The following is a 14,271-nucleotide window of genomic DNA, read 5'->3' on the forward strand; positions in this document are numbered from 1 at the left end:
TCTTGGTTCGCATATCTAAGCGTTAGAAACCGTTTTAGGCTTTGGTTAGCGACTGCTCACGTTTCCCGTTGGCCAAGGTGCCGACTGGTGCAAGTAGCCATTGGATATGCTTGCTGTCTGTCTCTGATTGCCACACTTGGTATTTCCCCGCCTCTTCGTTGCCGGGAGACAGGATCTTGCCTAGCAACAGGCGGCTTACTCTTGTTATTGGCTGTGGAACCTTGCGAGTCATTGAAGCTCACCTCCCAACTCCGGGGCGGTCTTCGCGGGGTGCTCCGCCTCTGACTTGGCTCAGTCCAGGTCAGAGGTCTGCAGGATGTGGGGACCGGGGCTAGCGCAGAGGAAGGAGGTCGGGGGGAAGTGGCTGGGCGCCTCAGTGCCTGCTGGCCCTGCAGAGTGGCCGGAACACCCCACCCCGTCCTCAGAGTGACCTTTGGAAAACGGGTGCTCGGACAGGGGCTTGGTCCACTCGGGGACGCTCGCACGGGAGGTGGGAGGTGGCGAGGCCGGAGGTGTGGGTGAAATGGGTGCCCGCGGGCCGCGTCGGCAGTTTAAACCTCAGGGTAGTGTGGGTGGAGGAAGCCCAGGTGTGTGGTGCTGGGCAGCTGGGGGTCTCCACGGTGGTCTTCTTCTTCTTTTTTTAATTTTTGTTACTTATTTTTTATTAGAGAAGTTTTAGGTTTACAGACAAATCCATGGTCTTCTAAATTTTTTCCTCAGAGGGTCTCCAGAGACTCTCGTTCAAGGTGGCGCTGCCCGCGTGGGCGCCCACAGCCTCCCCATTCTGTGAAGTGGGTGGGGAGGGCGCCTTCGGCGGGAGGCGGTGGGCTACGGACCACGCGGGAGTGGGGGCCTTGGAAACGCGCTAGCGTGGGCCACAGGGGCTGCCGCAGCCTAGTAAAGCTGCAGTGGCTTCGGATTCACGCCTATAGGGTGGCATTTGCAGCATTATTTACCTGGGAATGCCAGTTGTAGAGGTTTTGTGTATGTGTGTGTGTGTGTGTGTGTGTGTGTGTGTGTGCGTGCGCCCGCGCACGTCCTCACGCGATGAAATACTTGGTAGTATTTCATTAATGGAAATAGCAAAGAAAACAATCTTTTTTTTTTTTTTAGCAAATGACCCCTTTATTATTATTATTATTATTATTATTATTATTATTATTTATTAATTAACGGAAAAAAAGAAATTAACCCAACATTTAGAAATCATACCCTTCTACATATGCAATCAGCAATTCTCAACATCATCACATAGATGCATGATCATCACCTCTTAGTACATCTGCATCGGTTTAAAGAACTAGCAACACAACAGAAAAAGATATAGAATGCCAATATAGAGAAAAGAAATAAAAGTAATAATAATAGTAAAAAAAAAAAAACAAAAACCTATAGCTCAGATGCAGCTTCATTCAGTGTTTCAACATGATCACTTTACAATTAGGTATTATTGTGCTGTCCATTCTTGAGTCTCTGCATCCAGTTCCGCTGCACAGTCTGCATCCCTCCAGCTCCAACCACCCATCATTCTACCCTGTTTCTAACTCCTGCTGGACTCTGCCACCAATGACATATTCCAAGTTTATTCTCGAATGTCGGTTCACATCAGTGGGACCATACAGTATTTGTCCTTTAGTTTTTGGCTAGACTCACTCAGCATAATGTTCTCTAGGTCCATCCATGTTATTACATGCTTCATAAGTTTATCCTGTCTTAAAGCTGCATAATATTCCATCGTATGTATATACCACAGTTTGTTTAGCCACTCTTCTGTTGATGGACATTTTGGCTGTTTCCATCTCTTTGCAATAGTAAATAACGCTGCTATAAACATTGGTGTGGAAATGTCCGTTTGTGTCTTTGCCCTTAAGTCCTTTGAGTAGATACCCAGCAATGGTATTGCTGGGTCGTATGGCAATTCTATATTCAGCTTTTTGAGGAACCGCCAAACTGCCTTCCACAGTGGTTGCACCATTTGACATTCCCACCAACAGTGGATAAGTGTGCCTCTTTCTCCGCATCCTCTCCAGCACTTGTCATTTTCTGTTTTGTTGATAATGGCCATTCTGGTGGGTGTGAGATGATATCTCATTGTGGTTTTGATTTGCATTTCTCTAATGGCCAGGGACATTGAGCATCTCTTCATGTGCGTTTTGGCCATTTGCATTTCCTCTTCTGGTAGGTGTCTGTTCAAGTCTTTTTCCCATTTTGTAATTGGGTTGGCTGTCTTTTTGTTGTTGAGTTGAACAATCTCTTTATAAATTCTGGATACTAGACCTTTATCTGATATGTCATTTCCAAATATTGTCTCCCATTGTGTAGGCTGTCTTTCTACTTTCTTGATGAAGTTCTTTGATGCACAAAAGTGTTTAATTTTCAGGAGCTCCCATTTCTTTCTTTCTTTCTTCAGTGCTCTTGCTTTAGGTTTAAGGTCCATAAAACCGCCTCCAATTGTAAGATTCATAAGATATCTACCTACATTTTCCTCTAACTGTTTTATGGTCTTAGACCTAATGTTTAGATCTTTGATCCATTTTGAGTTAACTTTTGTATAGGGTGTGAGATACGGGTCCTCTTTCATTCTTTTGCATATGGATATCCAGTTCTCTAGGCACCATTTATTGAAGAGACTGTTCTGTCCCAGGTGAGTTGGCTTGACTGCCTTATCAAAGATCAAATGTCCATAGATGAGAGGGTCTATATCTGAGCACTCTGTTCGATTCCATTGGTCGATATATCTATCTTTATGCCAATACCATGCTGTTTTGACCACTGTGGCTTCATAATATGCCTTAAAGTCAGGCAGCTTGAGACCTCCAGCTTCGTTTTTTTTCCTCAAGATGTTTTTAGCAATTCGGGGCACCCTGCCCTTCCAGATAAATTTGCTTATTGGTTTTTCTATTTCCAAAAAATAAGTTGTTGGGATTTTGATTGGTATTGCATTGAATCTGTAAATCAATTTAGGTAGGATTGACATCTTAACTATATTTAGTCTTCCAATCCATGAACACGGTATGCCCTTCCATCTATTTAGGTCTTCTGTGATTTCTTTTAACAGTTTTTTGTAGTTTTCTTTATATAGATTTTTTGTCTCTTTAGTTAAATTTATTCCTAGGTATTTTATTCTTTTAGTTGCAATTGTAAATGGGATTCGTTTCTTGATTTCCCCCTCAGCTTGTTCATTACTAGTGTATAGAAATGCTACAGATTTTTGAATGTTGATCTTATAACCTGCTACTTTGCTGTACTCATTTATTAGCTCTAGTAGTTAGAAAGCAATCTTAAAGTCTTATTTCACAAAGTGTATTTTTTCAAGATATTTAGGTAAAATCCACAAATAATTAAATTGGTTTTGACGCTTTTTAGCCAACTGAATTACTACTCATAACTGTAGTAGTTTAATACCCATCCATCCCTTGCAGGCATTTTATTTAGAGAATTTACCTTTCTGTGAAAGGTGCAGATGTTACCGGGGAACCCGGACCTGAGCAGGGGCCCTCCTTTTGACTAAAGGAGTCAAGCACCGAAGTGAGGTAAGTGAGCGGCTTTATTATTAGCGTGTCCAGAGTCAAGGGGCCAGGAGCTGAGCCTAAAGCTACAACCCACTGACTCCCCGAGCTAATTTCTTCCCCTCCTATACCCCATTGCCTTCCCTTCTCCCCAGCTCAGGGCACATGTGCTCATCACCCTATCTTTGATGCACATGCATAAGCATGTTTTTAAAAAATGGCATCTGAACTCCTTCTAGAGGTGGGAAATTTACTATAATAATGAACCAAAGTGCATCTTAAGACACGGTTAGTCCTTTCTGTGCTTGCTCAGAGGTCTGGTTTGCACCAGCCTTGCAGCTATAGTTAGTTCTTGACCAGGATGCCCTGACCACGCCTCCCGGATGCTGACTGCTGTTTTTGACTTGTTTTCCCACCCTCCTCTTCGGTTGACTGGATAAAAAGAATTCAACATTCATTAGTTTGGGTCCCGGAAGGGCCATTGCCCTCAACGTGGGTTTTGCTGACCTTACGGACAATTAAACTGTTTGGAGATTTATTTTAATAAACAAAGTCCCTTGTATTTATAATGATAACAAGAACAATAACACATACGGATTTTTTCATTTCTCAGGAGGTGATTTATATAGAGGGAATTCTATCAGAAGGACGATCTGGTAAGAGGCTTTTAATAGTGTATTAAAAAAATTTTTTTTTAACAATAAACAACAGCAACAAAAAACAAACTAAGCAAGAAACATGGTTCTTTTAAAATTTCATATTAACAAGATAATAAAAGAATGATAAAACTGCTTACTATGTTAATTTCTTATTTTTGACCAGCTGATTTATTTAAAAGAATTTCAATGAACGTCCATAAGTTAAAGTATTTTTGAAATATATTTTAATGAGTTAAATTCATATGGTTAAGATATTAATTTACCATTGATTATAATCATCTCAAAGTTTAGTCTTTTAGAATGAATTTATTTATTGTCCTTTAGTTTTGGGCTAGACTCACTCAGCATAATGTTCTCTAGGTCCATCCATGTTATTACATGCTTCATAAGTTTAGTCTGTCTTAAAGCTGCATAATATTCCATCGTAGGTATACGCCACAGTTTGTTTAGCCACTCGTCTGTTGATGAACATTTTGGCTGTTTCCATCTCTTTGCAATTGTAGATAATGCTGCTATAAACACTGGTGTGCAAATGTCCGTCTGTGTCTTTGCCCTTAAGTCCCTTGAGTAGATACCTAGCAGTGGTATTGCTGGGTCGTAATCCATTCTGCCATTCTATGTCTTTTGATTGGGAAATTCAGTCCATTAACTTTTAGTATTATTACTGTTTGGATAATATTTTCCTCTACCATTTTGGCTTTTGTATTATATATATCATATCTGATTTTCCTTCTTTCTACACTTTACTCCATACCTCTCTCTTCTGTCTTTTCGTATCTGACTCTAGTGCTCCCTTTGGTATTTCTTGCAGAGCTGGTCTCTTGGTCACAAATTCTCTCAGTGACTTTTTGTCTATAAATGTTTTAATTTCTCCTTCATTTTTGAAGGACAATTTTGCTGGATATAGGAGTCTTGGTTGGCAGTTTTTCTCTTTTAGTAATTTAAATATATCATCCCACTGTCTTCTAGCTTCCATGGTTTCTGCTGAGAAATCTACACATAGTCTTATTGGGTTTCCCTTGTATGTGACAGATTGTTTTTCTCTTGCTGCTTTCAAGATCCTCTCTTTCTCTTTGACCTCTGACATTCTAACTAGTAAGTGTCTTGGAGAACGCCTATTTGGGTCTATTCTCTTTGGGGTGCGCTGCACTTCTTGGATCTGCAAATTTAGGTCTTTCATAAGAGTTGGGAAATTTTCAGTGATAATTTCTTCCATTAGTTTTTCTCCTCCTTTTCCCTTCTCTTCTCCTTCTGGGACACCCACAACACGTATATTTGTGCGCTTCATATTGTCATTCAGTTCCCTGATCCCCTGCTCAAGTTTTTCCATTCTTTTCCCTATAGTTTCTGTTTCTTTTTGGGATTCAGATGTTCCATCCTCCAGTTCACTAATTGTAGCTTCTGTCTCTTTAGATCTACCATTGTAGGTATCCATTGTTTTTTCCATTTTTTCTTCTTTGTCCTTCACTCCCATAAGTTCTGTGATTTGTTTTTTCAGATTTTCTATTTCTTCTTTTTGTTCAGCCCATGTCTTCTTCATGTCCTCCCTCAATTTATTGATTTGGTTTTTGAAGAATTTTTCCATTTCTGTTCGTATATTCAGCATTAGTTGTCTCAGTTCCTGTATCTCATTTGAACTATTGGTTTGTTCCTTTGACTGGGCCATATCTTCAATTTTCCGAGCGTCATCCATTATTTTCTGCTGGTGTCTGGGCATTTGATCAGATTTCCCTGGGTGTGGGACCCAGCTGGTTGAAAGCTTTTTCTGTGAAATCTCTGGGCTCTGTTTTTCTTTTCCTGCCCAGTAGGTGGCGCTCGTGGCGCTCGTCTGTCTGCACGGCAGTCGGCCCGGGAAACCGCGCGTGGAGGTGGGGGTCGCTGGCCGCCGTGGCTTGGGAGAGTGCCGGTCCCAATTGCCCAGCTGGCCCGAAACGCCAAGCGTGACGGGAGGGCCCCGCTATCCAATGTTCCCAGTCAGACCGGGGAGCCACGTGCGTGGAGGGGACCCCAGTCGCCAGCCGCCCCGGCCGGGAAACCGCGCGCCCCTTGGGTATCTCACCGCAGCAGATTCTCCCTGCCTGTTCAGCTGTTCCAGAATGGGGTACGCTGTCTCTTTGGTCTCTGTCGTGACTCCGGGAGCTGTTTCGTATTGTTTCTGTTTCTTTAGTTGCTTTTCTGGAGGAGGAACTAAGACCCGCGCGTCTTACTAAGCCGCCATCTTCTCCGGAAGTCTGAATTTATTTATTGGAGAGATTTCATTTCATGGGATTTCTATGCAAGAATAAATGGTTAAGAAACATTTGAAATTTCTCTTAACGAAATAGATTCCTAGTGTTACTGTTGCTGAATTTCAGCTTCCAGGTCCTTGAAGTTGCTTTGAGAAAGAATTCAAGGGTACAGCACAGCACAAAGTAAAGGAGGCAGAAAATGTATTAGGTACACATCTGACAGGACATGCAGGCACTCCTGCAAAGACAGAGTTGAGAAAGGCGAGAGGCAAGAGGCGATGTGGGGCGTTTGCTTTTTTTTTTGGCTTTTATTTTATTTTTAACGTCTTTTAAAATTGTGAAATATATATACAAAAAAAAGCAATAACTTTCCATGTACATTTTAATAAGTAGTTACAGAATAGATTTTAAAGTTTAATATGGGTTAAAGTTCCACGATTTTTCCTTTTTTCTTCTACTTGCTCCAAGACACTGGAGACCAACAGAAATGTCAATATAATGATTCAGCAGTCATACTCATTTGTTAAATCCTATCCTCTCTGTATACTCCTCCTTCTCTTTAAATAACACACACACATATATATATAAGCAATAAATTTCAAAGTACAAAGCAACAGTGAATTGTAAAAGAGATTTCAGAGTTTGGTATGGGTTACAATTCCACAATTTTAGGTTTGTGTTTCTAGCTGCTCCAAGGTACTGGAGGCTAAAAGAAATATCAGCATATTGATTCAGCATTCATACTAATTTGTTAAACCTGATCTTCTCTGTATGACTCCACCATCACCTTTGATCTTTCCCCCAGTCTTTAGGGGTATTTGGGTTATGCCCATTCTAACTTTTTGATGTTGGAAGAGGCTGTTGATAATATGGGATGGAACTAGCTGATGTTCTGAAAATACTGGCACCTCTGTATTTTAGGAATTATCTGGTACAGTGCCTCATCTAGAAGTTGTACGTTTTGGAAAGTTACCCTGGTGCATGGAGCCTTTGTAGAATCTTATATAATGCCCCAGATATTCTTTAGGATTGGCAGGAATGGTTTTGGTTGGGGTTTGACAAGTTTTGATAGGTAGCAATATCTAACTGAAGCATGCATAAGAGTGACTTCCAGTGTAGCTTCTTGACACTATTTGTACTCTCCCAGCCACTGATGCCTTATTTCTTACACTTCTTTCCCCCCTTTTGGTCAGGATGGCATTGTTGATCCCATAGTGCCAGGGCCAGACTCATCCCTGGGAGTCATCTCCCACACCATCAGGGAGACTTTCCTCCCTGGATGTCATGTCCCATGCATGGGGGGAGGACAATGGTTTTACTTGCAGAGTTGGCTTAGAGAGAGAGAGAGGCCACATCTGAGCAACTAAAGAGGTCCTCTGGAGGTGACTTTTAGGCATACCTATAGGTAGGCTAAACTTCTCCACTACATACATAACTTCACAAGAGCAAGCCTCGAGATCAAGGGCTTGGCCTGGCCGTTTGCTTTTATAGAATAGCTTTATTTACTCCCCCTCCCCTTTCTTGTTCAGGGCTCTTCCTCCTAACATCCTGTGCTGGTTTGAAATGATGTATGTACCCTAGAAAAGCCATGTTTTAATCCTAATCCCATTTTGTAAAGGCAGCCGTTTCTTCTAATCCCTATTCAATACTGTATGTTTGGAAGTAATTAGATCATCTCCCCGGAGATGTGATTTAATCAAGAATGGTTGTTAAACTGGATTAGTTGAGGACATGTCTCCACCCATTCAGGTGAGTCTTGATTAGTTTCTGAAGTCCTGTAAAAGAGGAAACATTTTGGAGAATGAGGGAGATTCAGAGAGAGCAGAGAATGCTATAGCACCACGAAGCAGAGAGTACATCAGCCAGCAACCTTTGGAGATGAAGAAAGAAAATGCCTCCTGGGGAGCTTCATGAAACAGGAAGCCAGGAGAGAAAGCTAGCAGATGACGCTGTGTTCGCCATGTACCTTTCCAGATGAGAGAGAAACCCTGACCGTGTTTGCCATGTGCCATTTCACTTGAGAGAGAAAACCTGAGCTTCATCGGCCTTCCTGAACCAAGGTTTCTTTTCCTGGATGCCTTTGATTGGACATCTTTATAGACATATTTTCATTGGGACATTTTCTTGGCCTTAGAACTATAAACTGGCAACTTATTTAATTCTCCTTTGTAAAACCTGTTCCATTTCTGGTACATTGCATTCCAGCAGCTAGCAAAGTAGAACATATCCCTTCTTTCTAAGGCAGTGCCTGACGGTAGATGATGTGTTTTGGTGGATTGGTTGACTCCATCCTTCTCTATAGATGGGTGGGGGTCATTTGGCTGTTTTTTTCTCAGAGAAATCTTTCTCCTTGAGGCCGAATTGCTTAGCCAGCCACTTCCCTAATTCTAACCCTGCATCATTTCCCCTCAGAGACTTCTAACACCCCTTAATATTAAGGCAATTTTGGGCCAATCTCCCATTTTCTGTAATTGCTTTAAGCTGTCCGTGGGTTGCAGGTCCTATCTGTGTGAGTATAGAAGTCTCTAGCTATGGTCGTGATGGCGGCTGGTTGAGTGTGGGGAACAGCAGTTTAGCCTCTGCTGAGAAGTTTGTTGTGAAAGGTCTCTAACTTGGAATAAACCAACTTGGTGAGAAGTTTAAAAATGCAAGGGCTGATCAATTGCAAGAGGAGTGTAGAAGTGAGGGCCTAGGAGATGCACTGGCTGAAACTGGAGAAGAGGGAAGGAAATGACTGTCCTTCAGATCCGAGAATGAATTCTAGCTGGGCCGTTCATTCCAGCGTAAATGGGGAATAGGAGAGAGCATGTGGCAAGTTAAGGAGTACAGGAATGAAGCTGAGAAGGGGCTTGATTGATCGGGCTGTGGCTTTGGCTGCCATGTAAGCCCAGTTATTTCCTTGAGAGATGTTTGTATTATTTTTTGATGGCCAGGGCAATGAATTACAGCTATTTCTGTCAGTAAGAACATGACATTCAAGAGATTATTTCTTGTGGTATTTAATTGCGAGAAAGGCTTGCCCTTTTTACACTGCTGTGTGAGCCTGTAGGACGAATAAGGCATAGCTTTTTGCTTTTTTCTAGTTCTAGAGCTCAGGTGAGAGCAATTAATATTGCCTTCTGAGCCAAAGTTCCTGAGGGCAGGGCTTTGACATCACTATAGTTTGGCTGTCTATTGTATACTTTCCTTTCTTTGTATTTTGGTTGAGGAAGCTACTTTTAGAAATAAAAATATTTGACACATTTCAGCAGAAGTTTTGTTCTGTTTTAATCTTATGCATTTACTAAGCTTATATTAATCAGCAGGTAGAATATAATTTATATACTTGCTTTGTTGTGCTCTTAAAGTTCTTTTTGTTAAAGATGAAGTTCTGACTTATAGTTGACCACGTTTATTTTTAGAAAAGCTTTAGAGCAAAGTAGTCTAACTGACAAGTAAATGTGGTTATTATACAGATTAGTATTAGGAATATAACATAGACAGTGAGAATATTGTTAAGATTTTTGGAATTTTAAACAATTTTTAAATATATGAATAACATTTTATCCATGCAAATTTAGTTAACAGAAGGATAGAAAATATTTTTTAATTATTGTAAACTTTTAAACACTTTTGAATGTAATATGTTAAACTATTTTAGCATTTCACTTTTACAAGGTGAGAGAATGATATTTTTGTAATAGTTTTCCTTTAAGACTAGTCTTCAAAATAAAAGATAAGGTCAACATAAACATTAACAAGGATATTGTTCTGATGTGATATAAAATATTTATCTTTTAGACAGAATATTCAGATGGTTAAGAAAAACTTTTTAAAATAACTTTTCATTAAGAGCAGTTTAACGAACAGTGGCACTGACTATGACAGAATTAAGTTTTATAAACTTTCTATAATTTCTTGTAGTAGCTTCTGAAATTTTGTTTGACTACAAACAAAAGTTACTTTCTTACACTCTCCACAACTTTCCACATCCATCTAGGGCTTGCAGTTAGCAATGGACTAAAAAATTCGCTTTTTAAAACCTTCAACAGCTTTCTATATCCATTCAGTTAGCAATGACTACAACAAATAAAATCCACTTGTAGTCAGAAATGATTACAAAATTCACTTTCCTAAGCTTTTGCAACTTTCTGTATCCATTCAGTTAGCAATGACTATAGTGAAGAAAATTCACTTTATATTAGGAATATATTGATTCACAAAGTTAACATATTAGAAAACTGTTCTTTGAAGCAGTTGGAGGCCAATAAGGTCTGCTGCTAAGGCATTTTTAGAGCTATGGGAATTATTTTGAAACCCTTGGGGTAGCACTATCTAAGTGAATAGGGTGAGAATCTTATTTTTAAGTCTTTGCCATTCAACAGTAAATAGGTATTGAGAGTTAGGGTAAAGAGGGATACAACAACTGTCTTTTTAAGATTTAGGACACAACATTTGAGTGGCTAAACAAGCTGTGGTATATACATACGATGGAATATTAGGCAGCTGTAAGACAGAGTAAAGTTATGAAGCATGTGACAACGTGGGTGGACTTTGAGAACATTATGCTGAGTGAGATTAGCCAGAAACAAAAGGACAAATATTGTGTGGTCTCACTGATATGAACCGACATTAATGAGTGGACGTGGAGAATTTATTCTTATGCGTTATACAGATATCCCCTTTTTACTGTATGGTGTATTAGAGTGGCTAGAGGGAAGTACTGAAGCTGTAGAGCTGTATTCCAGTAGCCATGTTTCTTGAAGATGATTGTATAATGATATAGTTTTTCAATGTGACTGTGTGATTGTGAAAAAAAGAACTCTGTATTTTCTGCTTGATTTTTCTATGAACCTCTAATTGCTCTAAAAAAAATAAAAATAACTCACAAAATAAGTGTTAGAGAGGATACAGAGAAATAGGAACTCTTTCATTGCTGGTGGCAACCTAAAATGGTGGAACCGTTGTGGAAAACAGTTTGGCAGTTCCTTTTAGAAAGCTAAGTATAGCACTACCATATCACCTGGTCATCTCACCACTAGACGTATACCCAAAAGATTGAAAGCAGAAACTCAAACAGATATTTACACACTGATGCTAATAAAGACATCATTCATAATTGCCGAAACATGGAAACAACCTAAGTGTCCATCAACCCATGAATGGGTAAATAAAATATGGTATATATGTACACAATGGAATATGCTGCAAAGAAATAAAGTCCTGATACATGTGACAACATGGGTGAACCTTGAAGACATCATTTTGAATGAAATAAGCCAGATATGAAAGGACAAATACTGTATGATCTCACTGAATATGAAACATTATAATAAAGAAACTCTGAGTCAAAATTTAGAATACAGCCTACCAGGTGACAGGATGAGGATAGAGAATGGGAAGTTAAGGCTTAAAATGTACAGGATTCCTATTTGGAATGATGGAAATGTTTTGGTAATGGATGGTGGTGTTGGTAGCATGACATTTGGAACACAATTACAGCACTGAAATATATATATATCTGAATATGATTAAAAAGGGGAAATGTTAGATTGTATATATAAAAAAGAATAAAAATAAAAAATTCATTGCACTGCACTACACAAACAATGAAGTCTAAGTTAAATCATGAGATTTGATTAGTAGTACAATTATAAAAAATGTGCTATCATCAATTGGTAACAAATGTTTTACACAAATGCAAGGTTTTGGTTGTGAGGTGGTATATGGAACTCCTGTATTTTATACATGATTGTTCTGTAAACCCACAACTTCTCTAATAAAGAAATAAAATTAATTAATTAAAAAAAAAGTTTTAGGACAGAAAACTTGCATGCAGTCAGGGATTACTTGTAAACTAGCCCTAGGATGACTTCATCCCATACAGATGGTTTACTGTTTAAGAATTTCCTTTGGGATGCCAAGAGGCTTTGATTTAGTAGGGCCTCAGGGCAAGCAAAGGGTAAGCATTATCTGGGTTTACTAGTCTGAAAGTGGCCTCCAGGGAGTGAAGAAGATCCCTCTCTAGAAGGGGGTGGGGCATTCAGGGACAATGAGAAACTGATGGGATATCAGATTGTCTCCAAGTTTACAAAGGAGGGGTTTAGTGAAGGTTTTAGTTTTGGCTTTATTGTCAGCTCTGAATACTAGGCAATCTGAGTGGAGGTAGGTGCAGAGTGACAATTCAGAACAGAGTAGGTGGCTTGTTCAAGGAACGTGGCTTGACTTACTTCCTAGTCCCCGTCTCCCCATCGGTGCACTCCTGAGGGCTCCAGGCTTTTGCAATAGGCTGTTTGCACCAGTTGGACAATCTCTGGTTCTCTGTGTCTCAGTTCCTCAGCTTTCGCAACCAGGGGCTCCCTATATGGTACCGAAGACCCTCCTAGGTTACTTACACCCTGGAATTGCCATCTCAGTCACCCTCCCGTCCCTTCTCTAGCTGTTCCTTGGAGCAGGGGTGAACTCAACCTTTCCTATCCCACCATCTCTCTGGAACTCTGAAAATCCCAATACTTTGAATAACCTCATTTGCAAAATTTAAGGGGATCCCCAAGTTAATGGTATGCTAAAAGTGTTTTTCCAGAGAAAGCTGGAATGCCCAGATGCCTTAGGCAGTGGCCATCCAGGGATGGGAAGTGATCAGATGTTTCAGGCCCAGGCACCAAGCCTCCTCCAATCTCGCCGCCCTGACCAAAATGCTCAGGATCCAGGGTCTAGGCCACTTTCAGGACAGGGAGCCGGGCAACAACCCTTAAGACCTTGGTGATAACCACCAGCCACATATTTGTCCATTTCCTTAACACAGATTAGAAATAGGACATTAGGTTGACCCAGATTGCTAAAGGGACCTCTGAGTCACATGGCATTCTCGACATGTGGTAGACTCGGCTTCCCTTGCCAGAATGTAATCTCATCTCTTTTCCCCCAAGACTGAGTCCCAAATCCTTCCTCTAAGAGCTAAAATGCATGTAGTTATAGATATAAATGTAGTTATAGATATAAATTTACATAATCTATACATATAAATATATGCAAAGATAAACACATACATATGTCTATAGATGAAGATGGAGATGGCATATTCAAATATATGTTTTTCCTTGGCAAATATCTGTCCACATATGTGCTGGAGTATGGGGAAGTGACTAGTAATACTAGGAACTGTCATCTCTGGGAATTATCAGGACACGCAATTTAAAAATAAAGCTTATGGGGAGCATGTGGTTCAGTGGTTGAATGCTCGCCTTCCATGCAGGAGACCCGGCTTTGATTCCCGCACCATGCACCCCCCAAAAAAGAACAAAATAATAAAGCTGATGGCATTGTAACAATGCTGTCAAACAGTAGTGTCAGATCTGTGCCACTAATGTATGTAGTGTGTACACGTGTGTGTGTTCTCATTCCCTTGGTGATTAATGGATGTTGACCTCACATTAGGGGCAGTAACTTCTGCTGAGCACAATTTTAAAATAAATAATGAGATTTGAATATTGTGACACTTGTGCTTCAGTGTATAAAGTCTAGAAAAACTTGCAAATAATGCTCCCATACACTGAAAAGATGTTCACTGAACACATGTTTGTGGTGCAGCAAGCCTGGTATCTTTATGGACAAGCCATGAACTAGGTGCACGTATACTGACCCAAGACATGGAAGGAAAACAAAATAAATTATTGGAAAAATTGCACACTGGAGCAGAATGCAAACCGACAAAATGCCGCAAAGAGGTAATATTTATTTCTCAAAGATATTTTTATTGTACCAAGACAAACCCAAATACATCCTCAAACACCATAACATAGTTTTAGAAATTACACTTTCAAAAATAGAAGACTGCATAGAAAGATAATTGTCCCAGAACTTCTAAGTTTACTAATATTTTATTTTTAATAAAAT

The 14,271-nt window shown here is 40.0% G+C and overlaps 1 long non-coding RNA gene across 3 annotated transcripts in view; it reads left to right on the forward strand.

Moving 5' to 3' along the window:
• The first annotated feature begins 219 nt into the window (after positions 1 to 219).
• The window catches only part of LOC143659776 (uncharacterized), a 53,927-nt gene continuing 39,875 nt past the window's right edge, over positions 220 to 14,271 (forward strand). For 2 of the 3 annotated variants that reach the window (XR_013163714.1, XR_013163716.1), the window contains exons 1-3: positions 221 to 300; positions 3,458 to 3,533; positions 4,123 to 4,165. This is a non-coding gene — a long non-coding RNA (uncharacterized LOC143659776). Of the gene's footprint in view, positions 301 to 3,457; positions 3,534 to 4,122; positions 4,166 to 14,271 lie in introns of all 3 variants that reach the window. The other variant, XR_013163717.1, reaches the window with a different exon arrangement.

This window comes from Tamandua tetradactyla, chromosome 16 (genome assembly GCF_023851605.1).
Source record: "Tamandua tetradactyla isolate mTamTet1 chromosome 16, mTamTet1.pri, whole genome shotgun sequence".
NCBI classification, from domain to species: Eukaryota; Metazoa; Chordata; class Mammalia; order Pilosa; family Myrmecophagidae; genus Tamandua; species Tamandua tetradactyla.